The sequence below is a fragment of the Schistocerca nitens genome, chromosome 3 (assembly GCF_023898315.1).
Source record: "Schistocerca nitens isolate TAMUIC-IGC-003100 chromosome 3, iqSchNite1.1, whole genome shotgun sequence".
Classification (NCBI taxonomy): domain Eukaryota; kingdom Metazoa; phylum Arthropoda; class Insecta; order Orthoptera; family Acrididae; genus Schistocerca; species Schistocerca nitens.
Window position 1 is genome coordinate 670,573,988 of NC_064616.1, and position 24,588 is coordinate 670,598,575.

Below are 24,588 nucleotides of genomic sequence, written 5' to 3' on the forward strand. Positions count from 1 at the left end.
CCTTGCAGTAATAGTCGCGGCATGAAACACAAACCAGTTTCATAAAAGAAAACATGGTCTGTAGTACGCTGTAGTGTAAGTGACCTTCATTTACTTTGTACGGTTAGCTAATTTCGATGACGTGTCTTTTTCATGCACATGTCACATGTGTAATATTATATATTACATGTCGAAACTGTCAAAATATTTTTCACCACACATAAAAAGAAGATGTATTCCATCCTTACATTGTGCATGGATCCACATTAACGTGATCATTGTAAATAAATCATGATGTTGCTTGGTTGCTTGATTCGCAAGTACATTTGTTCGTTATGCGGCATCGATTCTTTGTCATTTAATTGCGTTACTGGTCGAGCTGACCTCGAAAAAAATCCGTATGGCGCCTCTAAGTGCGTACAGTGGCACTCCTGCCACCAGCCAGTGAAAATAAATCTGGGAACGATGTTAATTTCAAGACAATAACAGTTTAAACTGTGCTCTTGGGTTCCTACCTAAACCCATCATCAAAAATCGCGACATATTCAGAAATGAAAGTTGTTAATCTCAGCTTTCTGCATAACTACACACCCAGAGTTCACGACATGTTCAGAAGGAACATCCAAATATTTGTAATAAACAAGAATACAAATGTCACTGCTGCTTGTTTCACTCACAGCAATTTAATCTTTCGTTTTTTAATCGGGCACAAGTCAAAAAATCGAAGAAACTCACTCCCAAGAGAGAGCATCCTTCTAAAAGTATTGTGATATTGCAATATGGCAAGGGTGTCACTGACCCTAGGGCAGTTGCAAACAGCTTCAATTCCTATTATGAAACTGTTGCTGGAAAATCAGTGAAGGAAAAATTTGGTTATTCACCTAATAACTTACAACACTGAAAGAACTTTCATCTAGTGAAATAAATAATATATCCATGTTCCTCAGTCCAATAGGCCCAACAGAACTCCTAGATACCATTAATTCACTGAAGAGTATTTATTCAACTGGTATTGATGATATTCCAGATTTATTATAAATATGACAGCAAGGCAGCACATACTCTCTCCTTATTAGATATATGCAATTCATCCTTATGATGTGGTATCTTCCCACAGCAACTGAAAACAGCAAAAGCAATACCCCTACATAAAAAAGGTGACCAGCAATTTATGGGTAACTACAGACCCATATTACTACCGTCAGGCTTTTCGAAAATTATTGAAAAAGTGGTCCTTTCACAATTCACTGCATTCTTTGACAAGAATAATATTACTTTTTGATTTCGACATGGCTTTAGACCACAGCGATCAACTGAAATAGCCACTTTCAACCTGATAAATCGTGTCTTAAATGCAGTGGACAACCACAGAAAAGTCTCAGATTTATTCTTGGACCTAACAAAAGCTATTGATGTGACTGATCATTCTGTGCTCCTGAGAAAGGTTGAATGGTATCGTGTGAGACATGTGCCGAAATCAGTGGATTAAATCAGTTGGAATATTGCTCTCAGGTAACTGAAATTAAGTACATGGAAGGAAATAAACTCCAGGTACACTTTTCAAAACCATGTAGATTAAGTCATGGTGTTCCACAGGGCTCTATTTTAGGTCCCATTCTTTTTTGGTATACAGTAACAGTTTCCCATTACACGTTAGGGATTCTGAACTAGTACTATTTGCAGATGACACCAGTCTATTGATTGAATGAAATAAAGAAGAAAATCTTACTGTATCTGCAAAAGATATTATGAAAGAAATGTCTGAATGGTTTAACAGAAACAGGCTAATGGTTAATCCTCAAACAACAGTAGTCATGAATTTCCACCCAGATCAAAACAGAAATGCAGCACAACCAGTAATACGTATAGTAGCCAAAACACTATGCTGTCACTGAAACTAAATTCCTTGGGATTCATACTGTGGAAAATCTTAAATGGAACTCTCATATCACATCCCTAAATGCAAAACTAGCAAAAATGAGTTATGTAGCAAGAATTCTTTGCAGAAATGGTTAGGGCTGTATACTTTGGTCGTGTACATTCAATACTGAAGTAGAGTATCATTTTCTAGGGAAATCTACACCAGGCCAAAACAGTTTTCAGGAAACACAAGGCAGTTATAAGAATAATGAAACAAGCAAGCAGCAGAAACCATGCACACCTTTCTTTAAAAATCTAAAGATCTTACCCCTTCCCTTCATTTATATATTGGAAGCAGTCATGCATGTCAAAAAGAGTATACTGTGAAAAGAAAACCTTTTTCGTCAAAACAAAACTGTCCATTATTATAGTACCACATCAGACAGTGACATAGGTACTAGTAATTGTAAAACCACATCATGCCAAAATGGTGTATATTATGCAGGGACAAACTATACAACAGATTACCAAGACATATAAAATCTCTTTCTGGACTACAGAGCTTTAAGAAGTCTGTGAGAGCCTACCTTCTGGAAAACAGCTACTATTCAGTCTCACAGTATCTTATGCAAGAAAAAATGTAATTTGTATCTTTAATTGTAGAAATAAGTTATAAAAATTTAAATAATGTATGTTTGATGTTTGTAAAACCAATAGATAAAAAGGTTTTCTGTCCAATATCATGTGTACGAAACATGTACTGAAAATGAGATTGATAGGGAAAAATAAATAATTAAAATAAATGTAACTACAAGGGGCATTCAATAAGTAATGCAACACATTTTATTTTCTGAAAGCAGATTAGTTTGATTCAGGATTCCTAATACACAATATTATACCCCACTCTTTTTGTTATAAAACCCTATTTTTCAATGTAATCTTTGTTCCTGTATGCCCATGTAGTACCACTCTACAGGTTGATGCCAGAGCCAATAACCTCCCCACCACCCATGTACTACTTCCTATGGAATGAATCCTTCATTAGACCAAACAGATGGAAGTCGGAAGGTACGAGCTCTGGGTGTAGGGTAGATGAGGAAGAAAAGTCCAATGAAGTGTTGTGAACTCCTCTCAGGTGTGCAGACTTGTGTGAGGTCTTGCTTTGTCATGGAGAAGGAGACGTTTGTTTTCATTTTTGTGGCTACAAACACAGCAAAGTCGTTTCTTCAGTTTCCTGAGGGTAGCACAATACACTTAATAGTTTATCATTGCACTGTGAGAGAGGTCATCAAACAGAATAAGCCCTTCAGAGTTCCAGAAGACTGTCCCTATGACTTTATCACCTGAAGGTGTGGCTATGAACTTTTTCTTCACAGAAGAGCTTGTGTAGTGCCACTCCATGAATTGCTGTTTTGTTTTCAATTCAAAATGATGAACCCATATTTCACATTTTCCTCAACTTCTCTTGCACTTACATCTGTTCTATCAATGAATATTCAACACATTGTCAAACTTTGTCCACTGTTTACAAACTTATTCTCTGCTTGAAACACATTGCATAACTTTAGGTTGAAATAGTTGATTATTTCTCTCTGCTTTTACTGTGAGGTCTTCAAATATTATGACTGATGCAATAATTCTTGTCACACATGCTACAGAACACACTTTACAAAATGAAACAAAAGTATCTTCAACCACAGACTTCTAATTTTTAGGGGCTTGCTTGGAACAATCTCTGGCGCTGAAATCTGTGAATGCTTTCATTGCATCATTAGACACCACTACTTGGACTGAAATTTGTTCCTATGTTCCAACTGCAGTCAACACAAATAAGGGCATTTCCTTTTCTTTGGCAGCTTGACACTCAGATAGAATTTTGGAAGTCTGCTGGAAGGGCATCAGGTGCTAATATTGGTGGTTTTTAATGTAACAAAAGTTCACTGATATCATTCTTCTTTATTCTGTGTTCTCAGATAATATCATTTCCTGTGAAAATTTTTATGCAGATTACTGTTTTAGGACTTGTTTCTAAGTCAACATTATTTACAGAAGAAATCCATTCAACATGTAGAGAATCCTCTGTAGGGAAATGGAACAAAGTGACATACTCTTTCTTTGAATTGTTGCTGGGGGTGCAACAAATATGCAGCACTCACTTGTCATTTGAAAAATTTTATATCAGAACTGTTAATGTGTTCTGCAGATACATACAGCCAAAATTTATGCTGTGACTTATGGTAATAGCAGTACAAATTCTAAATTAAAAATAAAATTAATTTGCTCAGCAAATATCCTTACTTTCTTTATTTTGAACAGCAATTAATTGTTACTCTGTGATGCTCTATTGACTGCACAGTAACACTCAATATGGACACATTATACACAATGCTACAAATTCATCTCATAACTATGTCAACATATTCTGCCTAGCCTTCAGCTGTGGTTCTCAGCTCAAGCAGCCAGGCCAGTAGTATGAAGAAGACCTTCTTCCAACATATGTTTCACACTTAAATACATCTCTGCAAATTATTAGGTTTTTGGAAAGCATTTGCAAAACGATGAACATGAAACTATGAGCAGTTCAGGTGCTAAGTAAATGTGTCTTGTTTACAAATATTACCCAAACACTGTAATGTAAAAAGTGGCCATTATTGAACAGCCCTTAATTGTGGTCTCTGACATGACAGTACACCACAAGATCCATAGCCAGAAATTGCTCTTTGCTTGGTTACAGGTCGCTAACATACTGTCACAGTGACAAGTGAATACAAGTGACATGATATCCTATGCCCATTATTGTCTTCTGGACATTTTCCCACCATGACGTGTTACCAGTATCGACTCTCACCCTCAAAGAACAATGAAGCAAAAGGTGAAGCAATAGCTGGTCTCATTACAGCCAAGCTCCTTGTACTTCTAACATTGTATTATGGTCTGTAGTACCTGAACTCTGGCAAACCAAGGAGTCTAGCAGGATCCTGTCATTTGTAAAATTCCTGACACTTACTTACTTCTTCAAGTAAGCCTCAGGTAGGTGATTCCTCTAACTAATAAATCTAACAGTAATGACTATAAATAAATAAGGCACCACATTAAACAAGTTGAGGGACTAGTTCATATTTTATTAAAACCTTATTAAAGCCAATATATTTCTCTTATCATTTAGTAAAACCAGTTCTACAAAGCAGAAGAAAGATGTTGTAATTGTATGAGGGCATGCTGAAAATAATGCCTCTGAATTTTTTTATGCAAAAACACTCTCCTTCAGCATGACAATGCCAGACCACACATGAGTGCTGTGACATCTGCAACAATCCAGTGTCTTGGATTCACTGTCATCAGTCATCCTCCATACAATCTCAACTTGGCCCCATCCAATTTTCATCTGTCTCCAAAACAGAGAACACCTTTGAGGATCTCCCTTTGATTGTGATCAAGTGGTGCAAGCAGAGGTGAGGTTGTGGCTCCATCAACAAAGTCAAACATTCTACAATGATGGTATCAATAAACTGGCCTCTCATTGGGAGAACCATGTTCATTGCCAGAGTGACTGTGTTGAGAAATAAATATGCAGTCATGAAGAATAAAAATATAGAATGTTTATAACATTTCTTTAATTTAAAAATTTGGCAGAGTTTTCACATAACATTTTCAGAGCCATCAAATTTCTGCTTGCTCTGATACATATATGGCTTCAGCACAGTCATTAATTTTTATTTTATGGATAAATAGTTGTGTGTGACTTGTGACACAGTATGGTCTAGGTGGTCACAGTTATGATTACTTAGATGACTTATGTATGACTGAGCCCACTCCTGTTTAAAAGCATGCCACTGCAGTAGTTTTTAACAGAAACAAAAAGAATTATCTGGAGAACATCAATTGCATTTCTTCATCTGCATAATATAATTTTTTCAGAAATTTAACAGCCTCAAAGCTGGCATTAATACAGAAGTTCCACTGAAAAAATTCTTAAAAAAAAATGGTATATTATTAAAAATATATGGTATTATCAGATATCTATGAGCATGAGAGAAGCACTTGAAACAGATTTTGCACCTCCACCAGAAGGGAAAATGAAATTAGCTTAGGCAATAGTAATTTGAAAAAAGAGACAGCATTGGTCGTATATTTTTTACTATTGCAAAATCGATTTTCTGTCACTGAGTGACCATCTTCAGTGCTATATTGTATAACTTAAATTGGGATGCACTGTTGTCACTAAGCTTACGGCGATCACATAGACTGAGGTCGCTGTTTACCTGCACTTGTGCAGGTAAACAGCGACCTCAGTCTATGTGATCGCCGTAAGCTTTGGAGGTCTGCTGAACAAGTGCAGGTAAACAGCAACCTCAGTCTATGTGATCGCCGTAAGCTTAGTGACAACAGTGCATCCCAATTTAAGTTATACAATATAGCACTGAAGATGGTCACTCAGTGACAGAAAATCGATTTTGCAATAGTAAAAAATATACGACCAATGCTGTCTCTTTTTTCAAGTATACCTGTTATCTGGTCGTTGTGCACAAGACAACATGGAGTCGCCAGTCAAGCAATAGTAATTATTTATGACTCATAAACTGTATAGAGGTGATACATTAAAATACTTGTTCCATATTTTTAATCTGAAATGGAATATTACAAAGGGGCAAGTAGGTGTAAGTGTTTAAAGATAATCTTGTAAAAGAAGTAATATAATTTTCTGCGATACTGATGCTTACAACACAACAAGTGGCCAAATTTCAAGTCAATCAGGAATTTTAAATAAAATTATGATGAAAATTAACACTGAAAAATTGAAACTGTCGAATTGCTATACTTTAATTATAAACATTCTTTGCTGTCTTTTGGTATTGTCAGCAAGGTGAGATATGGACCTTTGCATGGCGACTTGCATGTCTCAGCAATACAGATAACCATACAGCAGGTGCAAACACATTGAAGTAGCAGCTGTGGAGATGCCACCCATCACAGTAGTACAAATACCTACACCTATTAGCTCTGCAGATGATGAAGAGACTGAAAAATATGTGATGAGACAATATAAATACTTGAGCGTTTGAAGCGGTAGGAAAAGGATATGAAGGACAAATAGTAGGAGAATATGGACCTGGGGGAAAAGAAAGAAAGTGGAATCTGCCTCGAGGAATTTCACACAGAGCACAATTCAATCATTGCTAACACTTGGTTTAAGAAGCCTGAAAAATAGTGTTTATGTGGAAGAGATCTGGAGATATGCAAAGCTTTTGGATAGGTTACATAATTGTGAGACAGATTTTAATATGAAGTGTTAAACTACAAAACATTACAGCAGCAGGTATGGACATGGACCATATTTATTATATTAAAATTGACAAAATTGCAGAAAGATAAGAAATTAAAGAAATGGGTACTGCATAAGGTGAAACTACCAGGGCTTGGTCAGAGTTTCTAAGGATGCATTAGGCAAACACTAACTGAAATAGGCAACAGAAATACAATAGATGATGAATTAACAATGGAAAGTCCAGATTGGAATATCAACAATAGTATGAAAAGGATAGATTGCTACTCACCATAGAGATGACATATTGAGCTGCAGACAGGCACAGTAAAAAGACTGTTAGCCATCAAGCTTTCAGCCAAAGTCTTCTTGAGAAAAGGAAACATACACACATTCAGACAAACAAGCACACCTCCTATACGCATTAATGCTATCTCCAGCTGCTCTGGCCAGAAAGCAACAATTGTGTTGAAAGAAAGCAGCAATCTGGCATGAAGCAGGAAAGGGGAAGGGATATCAGGGTATGGGTGGGCAGATAGAAATAAGCACTGCCTGGTGGAGCATGCAGTGACTAAATGGTAGCAGGACAAGGCTGCCAGGTGCAGTGTCAGGTGGTTGCGGGGAAGGGAGGGGTGGAAAACAGGGAGCGGAAAAGTAGAGATGCAGAGAAGGGGAAAAGACCAGTGGATGTGTTGACAGAGAGCATCCTGATGGACAGCTGATTGGTAGTCATATGCATTTAAAAAGCTGTGTAATTATTGCAACAGAGCTGATATGTGACATGACTGCTTCAACAGGTGGCCCAGCCTCCGATAGGGTAGGATAAGCTTGTGACAAGACAGAAACAGATTATCATACCCAAGATCCTTTCCACTCTTCCTAAAGTGGTGTACTTCATCCATCTGACCTCCGCAACATCCTAACCCACTGTTATGACACTCCCAATCCCAACCCCTTATCAGAGGAATCAAATCCCTGTGGAAGACCCCAGTGGAAAACCTGACCAATCTGCCCACTAAGCACTTCCTATTCCAGTCCTGTCACAGGTTTATCCTACCGCATCACAGGTCAGGCCACCTGTTAAAGCAGTTATGTCATGTACTAGCTTTGGTGCAATTATTGCACAGCCTTTTAAATTTGTATGACTACCAACTAGTTGTCCACCAGAATGAATGGCAACCGTGAAACTGTGACCAAAAGCAAAGTGGACCACCCTGTGGCGCAACATGCAGCTGACCATAACACGCTTGACTTCAATGACTGCTTAACAACCCAGGCCATCTGGCTGTTCCCTTCCACCACCAGCTTTTTTCTGAACTGTTCAGATGGGAGTTATCCTTACTACACGTTGTCTTCTGCCCAAATCATCCCATCCTCAACCTATGGTAACCTACTGCCCCTTCACCCTCCATCTAATAGTTTCTAGCCCCTCTGTTCTAACATTTGTCCCATCTCTGCTGACACGCTTATTGGTCTTTTCCCCTTCTCTGATCCTCTCATTTTCCACTACCTCCCCCCCCCCTCCTCCTCACAGTCTTCCAATGCTGTGCCTGGCAGCTTTGTCCTGCTACCATCTAATCCCTGCCAGGCAGTACTGATGTCTCTCCCACACCCATACCCTGCAGTAGCTCCCTCTTCTCTGCCCAACTCCGAATTGCTGTTTTGTTCAATGTAAGAGTTGCATTCTAACCATAGTGGCCAGAGAGTAATGTGTGCATGAAATGTGCTTTCTTGTGTGAATGTGTGTGTGTGTGTGTTTCCTTTCTGAAGAAGGCTTTGGCCAAAAGCTCAGTGTTAATAGTTTTTTCTGTGTGCCTACCTGCTACTCAACGTGTCATCTTTATGGTGAGTAGCATTCTATCTTTTCGTAATACAAAAGATGAAATGGCAGCTTTGACAGATGAAATACTGAAGGCAGCAGATAAAAAATTAGACAAAAATATAAGGGTCAGAAGAAAGCATTGGATATCACATGAGACACTGAACTAAAGGCTAGAGAAGAAAGGCAAAGCTATAAAACTATGAATACATTTATGTAAGATATATACTACTTACAGAGAAACAAATGGTGAAGAGCTCAAATGGAAAGCTAGTAGGAACAAAACAAGAAAAGTCTGAAATGTGAAAGGAATATATAGAAAGGCTATATAAAAGAAATTAACAATATCATTGAGATGGAAGAGAAAGTGCATGAAGATGAGATGGGGGTACAGTTCTGTGAGAATTTGACAGAGAAGTGAATGACCTTAGTCAAAACAAGGCACTTGGAATGGATGACAGCCATCAGAATTATTGTGATTCTTAGGAGACCAGCTATGACAAAACTGTTCCACCTGGTAAAGCTACATGATATATAAGTGAAATACCCTTACTTTTCAACAAGAATGTAATAATCCCAGCACCAAAGGTGGCAGTCTATGTGAATCATGTCAGTCTATGTGAATCATCAATCTAATAAATCATGGTTGCAAAATACTGACAAGGATTATTTACAGAAAAGTGAAAAGACTCACTAAAGCTGACCTATGGGAAGATCAATTTCAGTTCTGGGGAAATATAGGAATATGAAAAGCAATACTGACACTATACCTCATATTAGAAAATAGATTAGCAGCAGCTAAGGAAGACAGCATACAAGCCCCATTAACAAACATAATATATGAGTCCTTCAGTTTAGGTATTTTTCCAGAGTACCTAAAGCACACATGGGCTGAGCCATTACTAAATAAAGGTACTGCAGAAAGCATGAAAAGCTACAGGCCAGTTTTAACTGTCTTTCCTCTCAAGAATAATTGAATCAATGATGAAAGATAGACCAATGACTTAAAAGGATCAATACATCAATTTCAACAAATCACTCTTTGGTTTAGAAAGAGAGAGAAACACAATATTGGCAATTACAAAGTTTACAAAAGCAGTAATGGAGCTCTCAACAAGGATGATTGTATTACAGGTGTATTCTTGGACTTCTCCAAGGGTTTTGACATTGTTGACCATAAATACTACTGAACTAGCTAGAAGTGCTAGGTGTAAGATGTATAGTGAATGAGTGGTTCCCATTTTACTTGGAAAACAGAGTGTAAAAGGTAGAGATAGTTCACACATTTGCTGATGATAAATTTTTAGTAAAACAACCATCAAGCAAGAAACATATAAACATAGGTGTTCTTGAAGGTAGTGTATTTTGTCAAATTCTGATCTTAATATATATCAATGACTTTCTGCATAGCATGAAACATGGAGGAAAAGTTCTCTTTGCACATGACAGCAACATCATAGTAACTGATAAAACACCAGAGCTCCTATTAGTGAAGGCAAATGAAACCCTCAAGCTTATATACAACTGTACAGTTAGCAGAAAATTAACATTGATCATAAAGAAAAGAAACAGTATGTGCTTCAGCATAGAAAACAAACAGTATGCAATTCTATATAAAGAAGGAAAACAACTCTGTCACATTAAACATGCATGCTAAATCTATAGATCGTGTAACAAGCACAACATTTATAGGAATGAACATTAATTGTCAATTAACACAGGATGTCAGCAGTATGTTATGCTCTAAGGATTTTATCACTGCAACTAATGTCTTGTGGTCACACACTATTTCTACATACATTCTATTCTTAATTATGGGATTCTTTTCTGGGGACTGAAGGTACAAAACATGGACACAATTTTTAAACTACAGGAAATGATCATAAGGATAATAACTAAAAGTAGGAGTCAGGCTCATTGTAAAGAACTATTTAAAAAATTGGGCTTCCTTACTGCACTGAGTGGGTACATTACCAATCTGTGGTACATATCAGAGAAAATATCATTAATTATTTTGCTAATAGTTCTATACATAATTATGGGACAAAATCCAGTTTGGACTTACATTCACCAAGGGAAAACAAACAAAAAACACAAAATAGCATTTTCTATCAGGGAATAAAATTGTATAACAAATTGCCCAAGGAAATGAAAGAAATTACAAAAATATACATGTTCAAAAAGACCGTTAAACTATTTTTAAAAGGAATGCATACTACACAATTAAAGATCACTTGGAGGACTCAGAGTAGTAGTGGTCAAATTATATTAACTTTGTATTTGAAACTTCCTGGCAGATTAAAACTGTATGCCGGACCAAGACTCGAACTCGAACTCGAGACCTTTGCCTTGTGGGATGAGAAGTTCCGCCTTATACAAGACACCTTTTTTCTTTTGTTTCACCCATACATGTTTCAGCATCTTGTGCTATCGACAGTGGGTTCTATTTCTATTTTTAACTTTAATTTTTAACTTTAATCGAAAAACTGCATTGCCACACGAACACAGGCAAAGAAGTAAGCCTATTTACTTCGCCAACAACACAGGAAAACGTACCACAACTTCAAAACTATGACATGTTGTATAATGTGTAGCATAACAGCTACCAAAACAAGAGGACAATAACATAATGTAAGTTAAAAATAAAAATAGAACCCACTGACGATAGCACAAAGTGGTGAAACATGTATGGGTGAAACAAAAGAAAAGAGGTGTCTTGCATAAGGTGGAACTTTTCATCCCATTTTCTTAGCAAGCACAGAGACAACAAGAAGAACTGCACCACAAGATGATCCTTTACCTTGTATTTGTTAAGATAAGTAGTGGATTATACAGGGTGTTTCAAAAATGACCGGTATATTTGAAACGGCAATAAAAGCTAAACGAGCAGCGATAGAAATACACCGTTTGTTGCAATATGCTTGGGACAACAGTACATTTTCAGGCGGACAAACTTTCGAAATTACAGTAGTTACAATTTTCAACAACAGATGGCGCTGCAAGTGATGTGAAAGATATAGAAGACAACACAGTCTGTGGGTGCACCATTCTGTATGTCGTCTTTCTGCTGTAAGCGTGTGCTGTTCACAACGTGTAAGTGTGCTGTAGACAACATGGTTTATTCCTTAGAACAGAGGATTTTTCTGGTGTTGGAATTCCACCGCCTAGAACACAGTGTTGTTGCAACAAGACAAAGTTTTCAACGGAGGTTTAATGTAACCAAAGGACCGAAAAGCGATACAATAAAGGATCTGTTTGAAAAATTTCAACGGACTGGGAACGTGACGGATGAACGTGCTGGAAAGGTAGGGTGACCGCGTACGGAAACCACAGAGGGCAACGCGCAGCTAGTGCAGCAGGTGATCCAACAGCGGCCTCGGGTTTCCGTTCGCCGTGTTGCAGCTGCGGTCCAAATGACGCCAACGTCCACGTATCGTCTCATGCGCCAGAGTTTACACCTCTATCCATACAAAATTCAAACGCGGCAACCCCTCAGCGCCGCTACCATTGCTGCACGAGAGACATTCGCTAACGATATAGTGCACAGGATTGATGACGGCGATATGCACGTGGGCAGCATTTGGTTTACTGACGAAGCTTATTTTTACCTGGACGGCTTCGTCAATAAACAGAACTGGCGCATATGGGGAACCGAAAAGCCCCATGTTGCAGTCCCATTGTCCCTGCATCCTCAAAAAGTACTGGTCTGGGCCGCCATTTCTTCCAAAGGAATCATTGGCCCATTTTTCAGATCCGAAACGATTACTGCATCACGCTATCTGGACATTCTTCGTGAATTTGTGGCGGTACAAACTGCCTTAGACGACACTGCGAACACCTCGTGGTTTATGCAAGATGGTGCCCGGCCACATCGCACGGCCGACGTCTTTAATTTCCTGAATGAATATTTCGATGATCGTGTGATTGCTTTGGGCTATCCGAAACATACAGGAGGCGGCGTGGATTGGCCTCCCTATTCGCCAGACATGAACCCCTGTGACTTCTTTCTGTGGGGACACTTGAAAGACCAGGTGTACCGCCAGAATCCAGAAACAATTGAACAGCTGAAGCAGTACATCTCATCTGCATGTGAAGCCATTCCGCCAGGCACATTGTCAAAGGTTTCGGGTAATTTCATTCAGAGACTACACCATATTATTGCTACGCATGGTGGATATGTGGAAAATATCGTACTATAGAGTTTCCCAGACCGCAGCGCCATCTGTTGTTGAAAATTGTAACTACTGTAATTTCGAAAGTTTGTCTGCCTGAAAATGTACTGTTGTCCCAAGCATATTGCAACAAACGGTGTATTTCTATCGCTGCTCGTTTAGTTTTTATTGCCGTTTCAAACATACCGGTCATTTTTGAAACACCCTGTATCTACTCAGTCACCTAGCAAACATAGTTATTAACCCTACCATCAAAACTGTTTACTATGGAACACTATATCCTTTACTAAGTTATGGTATTGAGTTATAGAGCTGTTGCTGTAGATCCACGCATCAATAGCTTAATGTTGCTGCAGAAGAATGCAATTAGAATAAGGCATTGTTCAAGTCATGATGATTATTGTAAAGAGTATTTTGTGTAAACATAAGTACCATACAACACATTACTTTCATTTATTTAAGGTAATTTCATTTTTTGTTCATCATCAAAAACATATTAGAAAATACAATGACATACATGACCACAATACTAGAAATAAAAATAACTAATTTAGGCAAGGAACTAATCAAAAAATAGCAGACCACAGTCCATACACCAGTGGTCAAATCTAGTTTAACAAATTGCCAAAAGACTTATGTGCACATGATGGACGTATCTTCAAAACAAAACTTAAATTATTCTTGAAATAGAAATGTTTATACACACTTCCTGAATTTTCAGTTGAAAAAAAGTGAGCTTACAGTTTTTGTTAGAAATTAGACATATTTGAATTATATACCTATTTTTGTGAGTTTCAATTCTCTTTTGTGTGCTTGTATTGCAGTTTTATCAATTTATATCAACTATCTGTTCTGTTTGTATTTTTAAAAAATTCTCAGAATGACACAAAACAACACTGATGTTTGCAAAAGTCATTATCTTTGTTGACTCTATGCAGCATAAATAAATAAATAAACATTGTATGACAGGGACCAACTGAATGACACAGTGTAGCTGTAAAGACACTTATCTCATATATGTCCATACATCCTGATTTGAGTTTTCTGTTGTTGTCCTAAATCACTTCAAGCAAATGCCATGATGGTTCCAGCCAACCACCTGTGTTATCCTCACAGAGCATACTTATGTGTCAGATTTTCACTGTATTGGCACGGCAAGTCCTATATCATTGTGAGAAGTTTCTTGGGTAGATAAAAAGTAAATAATATAAACAGAGTAAAAAGGCAAACTTACACTTATAGTTTTTGTAGGCTTAAAGAAAGCTTTTGGCAATACTGACTGGAATATACTCACTGAAATTCTGAAGACAGCAAGGATAAAATAGAGAGTCCAAAGGTTAACTACACCATTACAAAAACAAGACTGCAGAAATAAGAGTCAAAGGATGTGAAAGGGAGGCAGTAACCGAGAAGGATGTGAGACAAGATTGCAGCTGTACCCCACATTATTAAGTATGTGCAGTGAGCAAATAATAAAGAATCAAGAAGAAATTCTGAAAGGGAATTTAAATTCAGAGAGAAAAAAATAAAAACTAATGACAGTATAATTCTATTAGGGACAGAAAAAAATTTGGCACATCAGCTGAACAGTATAGTATGCTGAAAAGAAGTTATAAAATAAACATTAACACAAACAAAATGGGGATAATGGAATGCAGTTGAATTATATCAGATTATTTTGGGAGATTTAGATTAGTAAATGAAGGTGGAAGTAGCAGCTGAACAGCTATTGTAATATACTAATACATTTTATGTACACATAAACAGGACCAAACTGTGCTGAGTGACACAGTTCAGCAGTGTCTATACTTTTGCAAGTGCTTAATACATATGTTTTCAGTATAAAGCTTTGACTCTTGTCAATGAAACTGCTATTATAATTTGTATTTGATTCCGAATTTTATGCCGCATAGTTTGGAAAAGTCAGTAGGTATCTCAGACATTTGCATCACAATGGCTCCAGTAATGATAAACAAAGTCCATTACCTTCAAAGGCAAGAACATGAATATGCACAGTCATTCCTCCTCCATTAGGAATCCAGTAGCATTTTCAGGAGATGTTGCCCAATGATCTGACAAAATGGTTAAAGGAATTCAACTTTCCCACTAAATGGGGTGACATATGTCTTACAAACATCTGCTTTTACTTGGTAGATAGAGCCCAATAGTGATTTGAGAACAATGAGGAAAAGTTCAAGAGCTGAGACAAATTTCCAGCTGAAATTAACAAAACATTCAGCAACACCCATCAGCAAGCTGCATGGCCAAATAAAAACTGAAGAATGCTAGGGAGAGACAACACATACAAGCACACAATGCAGCCAAGTAGACAGATACCAAAAGTTTCACTCCTAATGAAGTGTGTGGGAAAGATGTCTGTCAGACTCTTCTTTTGATACTTTCTGGCAGACTAAAACTGGAAACGTCCCCCATGCTGTGTCTAAAGCATGTCTTCACCATATCCTTTCTTCCAGGAATGCTAGTCTTGCAAGTTTTGCATGAGAGCTTCTGTGGAGTCTGGAAAGTAGGAGATGAGGTACTGGAGGAAGTAGAATTGTGAGAACAGGTTGTGAGCTATGTTTTGGCAGCTCAGTCGATAGAGCACTTGTCTGTGAAAGGCAAGGTCTTGAGTTTGAGACTTGACGTGGCACACAGTTTTAATCTGCCAGGAAGTTCCATATCAATACACACTCTGCTGTAAAGTGAAAATTTCAATCTGGATTTCTATTGGTGAATGTCACCACAACAGAGTATTTCATTAAGGAAATTGCATTGAGGAAATGCATCAGAAAAGACTATGCCAAATATATATTACAAAGTTCCAAATGTTATACTGATGTCAGTCATGGAAGATGACCAGGAGTAGGGGTTTCATGGGGTAATGGGCACAGGCTAAGGATTTCCCACTGTTCCAAGGTGAAGTTCACCCTCATCCCGTCCCCCACCCCTAGAACTGAAAGGGCACAGACAAAGGATCCCCCACAAGAGCAGACAAAGGATTTTCCCTACTCCCCCTCCCCCTCCCACCCCCCTCCCCTATTATGTCATAATCCAGGATGACTCACTTTTATTAACTTAAAACGGTGGGGAATTCAGATAAATCTAAGATAACCTGCCATTACCCATGAATGTGGTTTTTTTAAACACAGAGCAGAAACTTCTTTTTATTTATTGCTGAAACATGAAATTTCTGTCTAAACAATGTCAACATCATCTCATGAAACATAGTTGCCCAACAATGTATGGTGCTGGACTTCATCCAACCACTTGCTGTTGCCCCAGATGAGTGTGGGGGTGACTTTATGATGACTAGGAGAGGGATTTTATTTATTTAATCACTTGAGGATAATTTATTTTAGTGTTTAAAATATTACACTAGTGTCTGCTGCTTGGCCCATGATGTTACAGGGGATTAGTCTCATGTCAGCTGACACAGGTGCACTCAGTCTTTCTCTGTCATGTCTCAGCGGTGACTGACTAGGCACTGAGTGCCACAAGGTTGTGGCCATTCAGGAGGGCGCTCTTTGCACCACCCATTTCCCTTGGCAATGCAGTCACTCTTTAACATGTGCAGCTGTAAACTGGGAGATCTGAAACAAGCACAGACAAAGAATTTCCCCCATTCCCCCTCCCCCCTATGATGTTACAATCCAAGTTGGCTCGCTTGTGTTAAGTTAAAATGGCTAACTCACAGCACCACCTTGGCAGCACCATGCTTAATGGACCATGTCAGACAAACCTTTCCTAACCATCAGTGGCATCTCTCTATAGATTGGAGAGCAGGTCCACTCCCAATGGAGACAACAAAAACTTATTTGCCATCCCCTTCAAGTCACTTAAATCATGGAGCAGTGTTAAGAGACCAGAAACATTCTGTACAGTGGCTGACATCACACTTTCCACCCCTCACTTGGGGGTGTATCCTTGGGCTATCCAGAACACTGTGTCAGCAACAACAAGATCCTTGGCAGCAGCTCCCTCCCACATGCATAAGAATAAGAACACTTCATTAGAGTCACTGCAATATGTGTACATATATCATAATGAAATGTCTCAATAGATAATCCACCTTTATACATATGTAGAATAAAAACACATTTAAATATTTTCAAAATGCATTTAAACATGAACTCTATACCCACAAACATAGTTTTAGACTTACAATGGTTTTATGCAGACTCTAATAAGTTACTGTTGTCAAAGGAATTACATTATCAGCATTAAATGATGATGCTGGAATTGCATTTAGTTCATTCAGTCCAGTCATATCACCGTGATTTCAAGTCTCAAATCTGTGAACACTTCATACAATAAATACAGCTTTATGGTTGATGAATAATTACCATGGTTTAGAATAGGAACTGTCCAGCATGTAATATTGTACAACAGTGTGTCTAGTGACAAGAATTCATGACGGACTGCTCTGTAATGTTTTTGATTAGATTAGATTCACTTTTCTTTCCATAAACCCAGAAATGAAATGATGCTCCTTTTTTTCAATCATCAATTGTTGTTACCATTTAACATTCTGCCCACTTGTATGTAGTGTTTGACATGAAGCACCTAACCATTCAATGAAGTTACAATCTCATATGTTGCCTAAAAATCCACAACAATGCCATAATATTTCCAAAATCTTCGACTCAACTAACTTTGAGTGAGTTAAACAGATGCACTGCTTTTATAATTTTGGTACAGTTGTCTCTCCAATCTGAACCAAATATCACCAAACAAATCAATTTAACCTCTTATAACACTCAAAACATCACCACAGTTCCAATGCATCCAGTGTTACTGAATTCAGTCACATTAAATTATTCTCTAATTTACTCTTAAAATACTCAGATCGCAACACTCAAACTTCCAATACACATCTGTGTAAGTAACCTCTCTCACCCTTAATACTGCCCTATACTGATAGGTTCTTTATTAATCAGTAAGTCATGCATCTCACATTACTTACTATATGGGCAATGCTGACTTCAACAGATCGTTGTTGCACTACCACAACACTTCAGGCCAACTCCTGACAGCCCACTGCTACTTCTGAATAATTGACCCTCAGACTGAACTGTCCATTTCCCAAGTTCAGACAATAGTGATGGTAAGTCCTGTGTTAATTTAATTTGAAACCACTTTTAATGATCAAGTTATTTTATTTGCAGCTGCCCACTGACATTAGTGCAGACAGCTGCATAGTTGTTTATTCTGCATGTCCCTGCATTCTGCTTTGCTGCAAACTGTCTTCTCACCACTGTACAACTGCATTAAATAGACCAGAATACAAACATTTCCAGTTACTAATAAGAAACTTAAGAGATAATAACAACAACAATATAAAGCATTCAGCACCAATGCAGCAAAACAAAAAAGGGGAATAACCTGCACCATGTCCAGGTATTGATGATGATAATGGACAATCAATGAAGCAGTTGGTGAGTGGTAACATGAACCCTATTACCACTTTCAAAGAAGATAACATGAATTTAAAATGCATTTATCAAACACATGTAGAACCTGAGATGACAATCATTGAATTTACAACTATTTATGGAGGCTGGTGGAATTACACACAGTACAAGTTTTTGATAAAACAAGAGTACTGAATAGTGATTGATACAGATGAAACTCCATGAGCTTATTTTAAGTTTACTATGGACAAATCTGTACCCATGTCAAGCATTCAATTTGAGAGGAGGGGAATGCATAAACAGAACATCTGCCCGTATGTTGATGCAAAAATTCAAACGATAAACAACAGTCTTACTAGGAAAATTGAGAGGAGTGATAAACAGATTAATGGCTCCAGAAGTAGTATGATGGTTGAGGCTAGCAGAATAAACATCACTAATGAATGATGATTGTGCTTGTATGTATCAGTTTATGTATGCTGAAAATAAATTATAATTTTACATGTTGCTTATGTATTTTTTTCTTTCTTCTAGAATTACTGGGAGACTATGTGTTAAGCTAATCCTTGTTGATGAACTCCAAGGACATGTTTCTCACTATTGACGAGCACATACATAAGTGACAATTCATAAATGTCCCTCTAAAAAATTATCTTGCACACAGTGCTTATCTGATGTTTTTCTTTTGTTATATTTTCCAGGGATGTTGGATGAAGACATGGCACCTGACAGTACATTAGAGTCTGTGCTAGGTCTGTTGTTGGTGCTAGGTTAGTCCAGTGTGACAACACCACTCCTGCTTTTCGATATGGCAGATTGGTGTGAGTTAGCCAATGAGTGTTTGTGTAAGTACCAGTTCATCTACATTTCTCTAAAGCAATTATTTACAATTCTATATGATACTTATCTGCTGTTTTTTTTTATCTTTTTCAGGAATGCTGAAGATAACATAGCACATGTATCCTACCCTTCAGAGCTTATACTGGACCCACATGGGTACCATCACAATCCTAGGGATTGAGGCCAACAGCTGATGAGCATGTATATAAGTGGCCTGTGTGTTTCACTACATATGTGTATATATCAGGCATTTTTACTTATATGCTGTTGCTGCTGTCTTTTTTATCTGTTCCAGAAATACTTGATAATGGGCTGATGTCATAAATTCCCATTCTATGGAATATGTTGGATTGGTGTGAGAAGTCTGATGAATGCTTGGATACGTACCAGTTCATGTATCTCTCTCACAGTCTTTTTTATGTTTACACATAATGCTTTCCTGTTCTTTTTCTCTTTTTCCTAGGAAAAAACTTGACATGAACAGAAGAGCTGCCGGGCTAGGAAAGAGAGGCATGTTGCTAAGGTTATCTGGCATATTTGGTACCACATCACTAGCAGCACTGTATATGGTACTAGCTATATACACAGCCAACATTACTGTCAGATATCACATAACTTCATACTGCTTGCAAGTGGACAGACCTGACAGGGCAGAGAATATCACTAGAGTACCAACACAAAACAAGGGCCAACTTAAAATCTGGTTAGTTGAGATCTGGCAACAAAAATGGGAGTTAAACAAACCATGTCAGTCCCAGACATGGCATGTTTCACTTTCTAACCGAACACAGCCCTTATCCCATGCAGTAACACCAGTGACACTGAGGAATGTCTCAAACTGCAAGTGTGGGGAAACTGGAATCCCAGAGCACATTGTTCCAACCTGAAGGCAGTTCAGGGCAAAAAGGATAACACTGAAACTCACTAACATTAGGTGTCATATACCACATAGTACACAATGGAGACACATAGAACACACTAAGTACAACAGCCAATATCATGACTATAGCACTACACACTGAATATTTAAACAGAAATATATATATATATATATATATATATATATATATATATATATATATATATATATATATATATATACACACACACACTCCTGGAAATTGAAATAAGAACACCGTGAATTCATTGTCCCAGGAAGGGGAAACTTTATTGACACATTCCTGGGGTCAGATACATCACATGATCACACTGACAGAACCACAGGCACATAGACACAGGCAACAGAGTATGCACAATGTCGGCACTAGTACAGTGTATATCCACCTTTCGCAGCAATGCAGGCTGCTATTCTCCCATGGAGGCGATCGTAGAGATGCTGGATGTAGTCCTGTGGAACGGCTTGCCATGCCATTTCCACCTGGCGCCTCAGTTGGACCAGCGTTCGTGCTGGACATGCAGACCGCGTGAGACGACGCTTCATCCAGTCCCAAACATGCTCCATGGGGGACAGATCCGGAGATCTTGCTGGCCAGGGTAGTTGACTTACACCTTCTAGAGCACGTTGGGTGGCACGGGATACATGCGGATGTGCATTGTCCTGTTGGAACAGCAAGTTCCCTTGCCGGTCTAGGAATGGTAGAACGATGGGTTCGATGACGGTTTGGATGTACCGTGCACTATTCAGTGTCCCCTCGACGATCACCAGTGGTGTATGGCCAGTGTAGGAGATCGCTCCCCACACCATGATGCCGGGTGTTGGCCCTGTGTGCCTCAGTCGTATGCAGTCCTGATTGTGGCGCTCACCTGCACGGCGCCAAACACGCATACGACCATCATTGGCACCAAGGCAGAAGCGACTCTCATCGCTGAAGACGACACGTCTCCATTCGTCCCTCCATTCACGCCTGTCGCGACACCACTGGAGGCGGGCTGCACGATGTTGGGGCGTGAGCGGAAGATGGCCTAACGGTGTGCGGGACCGTAGCCCAGCTTCATGGAGACGGTTGCGAATGGTCCTCGCCGATACCCCAGGAGCAACAGTGTCCCTAATTTGCTGGGAAGTGGCGGTGCGGTCCCCTACGGCACTGCGTAGGATCATACGGTCTTGGCGTGCATCTGTGCGTCGCTGCGGTCCGGTCCCAGGTCGACGGGCACGTGCACCTTCCGCCGACCACTGGCGACAACATCGATGTACTGTGGAGACCTCACGCCCCACGTGTTGAGCAATTTGGCGGTACGTCCACCCGGCCTCCCGCATGCCCACTATATGCCCTCACTCAAAGTCCGTCAACTGCACATACGGTTCACGTCCACGCTGTCGCGGCATGCTACCAGTGTTAAAGACTGCGATGGAGCTCCGTATGCCACGGCAAACTGGCTGACACTGACGGCGGCGGTGCACAAATGCTGCGCAGCTGGCGCCATTCAACGGCCAACACCGCGGTTCCTGGTGTGTCCGCTGTGCCGTGCGTGTGATCATTGCTTGTACAGCCCTCTCGCAGTGTCCGTAGCAAGTATGGTGGGTCTGACACATCGGTGTGAATGTGTTCTTTTTTCCATTTCCAGGAGTAATATATATATATATATATATATATATATATATATATATATATATATATATATATATATATATATATATATAAAGAAAGAAAGTGATGAGACTTACCAAACAAAAGCGCTGGCAGGTCGATAGACACACAAACAAACACAAACATACACACAAAATTCTAGCTTTCGCAACAAACGGTTGCTTCGTCAGGAAAGAGGGAAGGAGAGGGAAAGATGAAAGGAAGTGGGTTTTAAGGGAGAGGGTAAGGAGTCATTCCAATCCCGGGAGCAGAAAGACTTACCTTAGGGGGAAAAAAGGACGGGTATACACTCGCACACACACACATATCCATCCGCATATACACAGACACAAGCAGACATTTGTAAAGGCAAAGAGTTTGGACATCTCTGCCCACACTCTTTGCCTTTAGAAATGTCTGCTTGTGTCTGTGTATATGCGGATGGATATGTGTGTGTGTGCGAGTGTATACCCGTCCTTTTTTCCCCCTAAGGTAAGTCTTTCCGCTCCTGGGATTGGAATGACTCCTTACCCTCTCCCTTAAAACCCACATCCTTTCGTCTTTCCCTCTCCTTCCCTCTTTCCTGATTTGGCAACAGTTTGTTGCGAAAACTTGAATTTTGTGTGTATGATTGTGTTTGTTTGTGTGTCTGTCGACCTGCCCAGCACTTTCATTTGGTAAGTCATATCATCTTTGTTTTTGGATATATTTTTCCTACGTGGAATGTTGTAGTGACTAGCTATTGTACAACGATGTCACTATAATCATGGACATAGATGTACAGATTTATATACTGATAACTGTAAACATAGTTCTCTTAGCGTTGTACATATTACACCTGAACACACCAACACAGATATGCCACAACACTTAGGCTGAACAAAGTATCATAGGAAAATTAAAGGTGATGAGACATTAATGGCTCAGTGAAATATTCAGTCTTTCACCTGCAGATGCCAAGGTGGCAGCACAAATCTCCATTTTATACGCTATCCTACTTTCTTGATTCTTAAAGACAATTATTAGAAGTTCATATTTTCTGATTCATGTATAATTTTGTTAATCAAAGTAAAAATTAAGCATAACAAAAAAAAAATTATTGAAAAGAAAAGGTCTGCCTCCATATCACTAGACAGGCAACAGTGCACTTGGCAGTTTGGGATAGGAGTAACCTTTTGGTAACCTCAATACTGTCTCAAGTGCAGTGACTGGCTATAAGAAATTAGGCAACTGGCCATAATAATAAAGAAGCACCAAAAAGGTGTCCTCCACTAAATCTTGGATTGTGATGTCGTTGGTGGAGGTGTGAGGGAAACCCTTTGTCTGTGCCTGTTCTGTCAGGAGGAGAGAGAGAGGGGGCGAATCGGTGGTGGGAAGCGGGTGAGAGTGACCTTGACTTTAGGGGGAGGGAAAGGGCATGGGAAGGGAGGGGGGAGGCAGGCTTTGTCTGTGTCCATTACTACGAGTACCAGGACCTTGCATAGCAAATACAGCAAGTAGTAAGAGAAGAGCTATAAGGGCATATGATTTTTAATAATGTTGAACCTAGACATAAGCCTTGACTCTCAAAACCACTAACTCAACAAGAGGTTTGATTATCAATGATACTGATTTCTACAAGACAAATCAACATTGTGGAATGGTGACAGAAACCCTAGACTTTTGCTGCAACCATTAGACAAGATCTGAGATTCTCCATTGCACAGATACAGCCAGTTCCCTTGCCAGTTTGACAGCTGCATAGAAAAATGGACATTTGTGGAATGAAGGATGACAAGCCAGTATGTTTTAGAGTTGACACCCTGAGCATGTCATACGTTACTGTAAAGGAAGGAGAAGAGTGTTTTACGAGTATTTGGCTGCAAGATGTTGAACAGCAGGTTAATTCTGTGTTTACCTGGCAGCTTTACATCACTTCAGCAGACCTGTCAGATGAAGCCCATTGCTGCATTATAATTGAGGTCAGTCTCCAATACACTGCAGTCATTCTGTGTGTTGACAGCATGTTTACATGCCTTCAGAGTTTGAGTTTGGAGAGTATAATGCTGATCAACATTCAGTTATTTTGTTTGAAGTGTTTGAGTGGTACAAGTGGAAACTATTTGCAGGAATATTAAAAAGAATTGTTGAAGGTAGGCTGGTTACTGCAAATGTAAAGAACAAACCTGGCCTAACAATTGCACATAGAGATTTTGTTACACTTGTATCAAATGAAATGGCTGTAGGATATGAAACATTACTGTCATAACTCCTCAATGTACTTGCTAATTGTCATATTTGATATTGTTTCTCTGTGAAGGAGGATATGGATATGTTGATGACCCTGTGTTCTCTGTACTATGCAGTGTGGGATGTATCGTTGGATGAGACAACATCTTATGATCCACAGTTTGAAGCAATGGACTCATCGTAGATGTAAAGTGACTACCATGATACATCTAGGGAAGATGTGCCATTGGATGATGCAATTTGTGAAAATATTTAATGTTCAATTTAATCATGGTGGTGAAACAGCTTGGGTGGAGTAAAAGTTTGAGTCATATGCTGTTCAGCTGCCAGCATTTAGGCATTATAATTGATGTGTTGGTGAATGTGCCAACACCTTGTAGATAGAGGAGGCCGAAATGCACGCTATCTAACGCAGACGGGCGTGAATTCTGGAACAGGATAAGTAGTGAATTCTAATAAGAAAAGTATGCAGCTCCTCGAATACTTA

General features: G+C 39.1%; 1 long non-coding RNA gene across 1 annotated transcript; it reads left to right on the plus strand.

Moving 5' to 3' along the window:
• On the plus strand, window positions 1-19,651 carry LOC126249706 (uncharacterized). Its single transcript, XR_007545645.1, has 3 exons — window positions 1-75; window positions 19,206-19,349; window positions 19,438-19,651. It is a non-coding gene; the product is annotated as an uncharacterized LOC126249706 (long non-coding RNA).
• The last annotated feature ends 4,937 nt before the right edge of the window (window positions 19,652-24,588 follow it).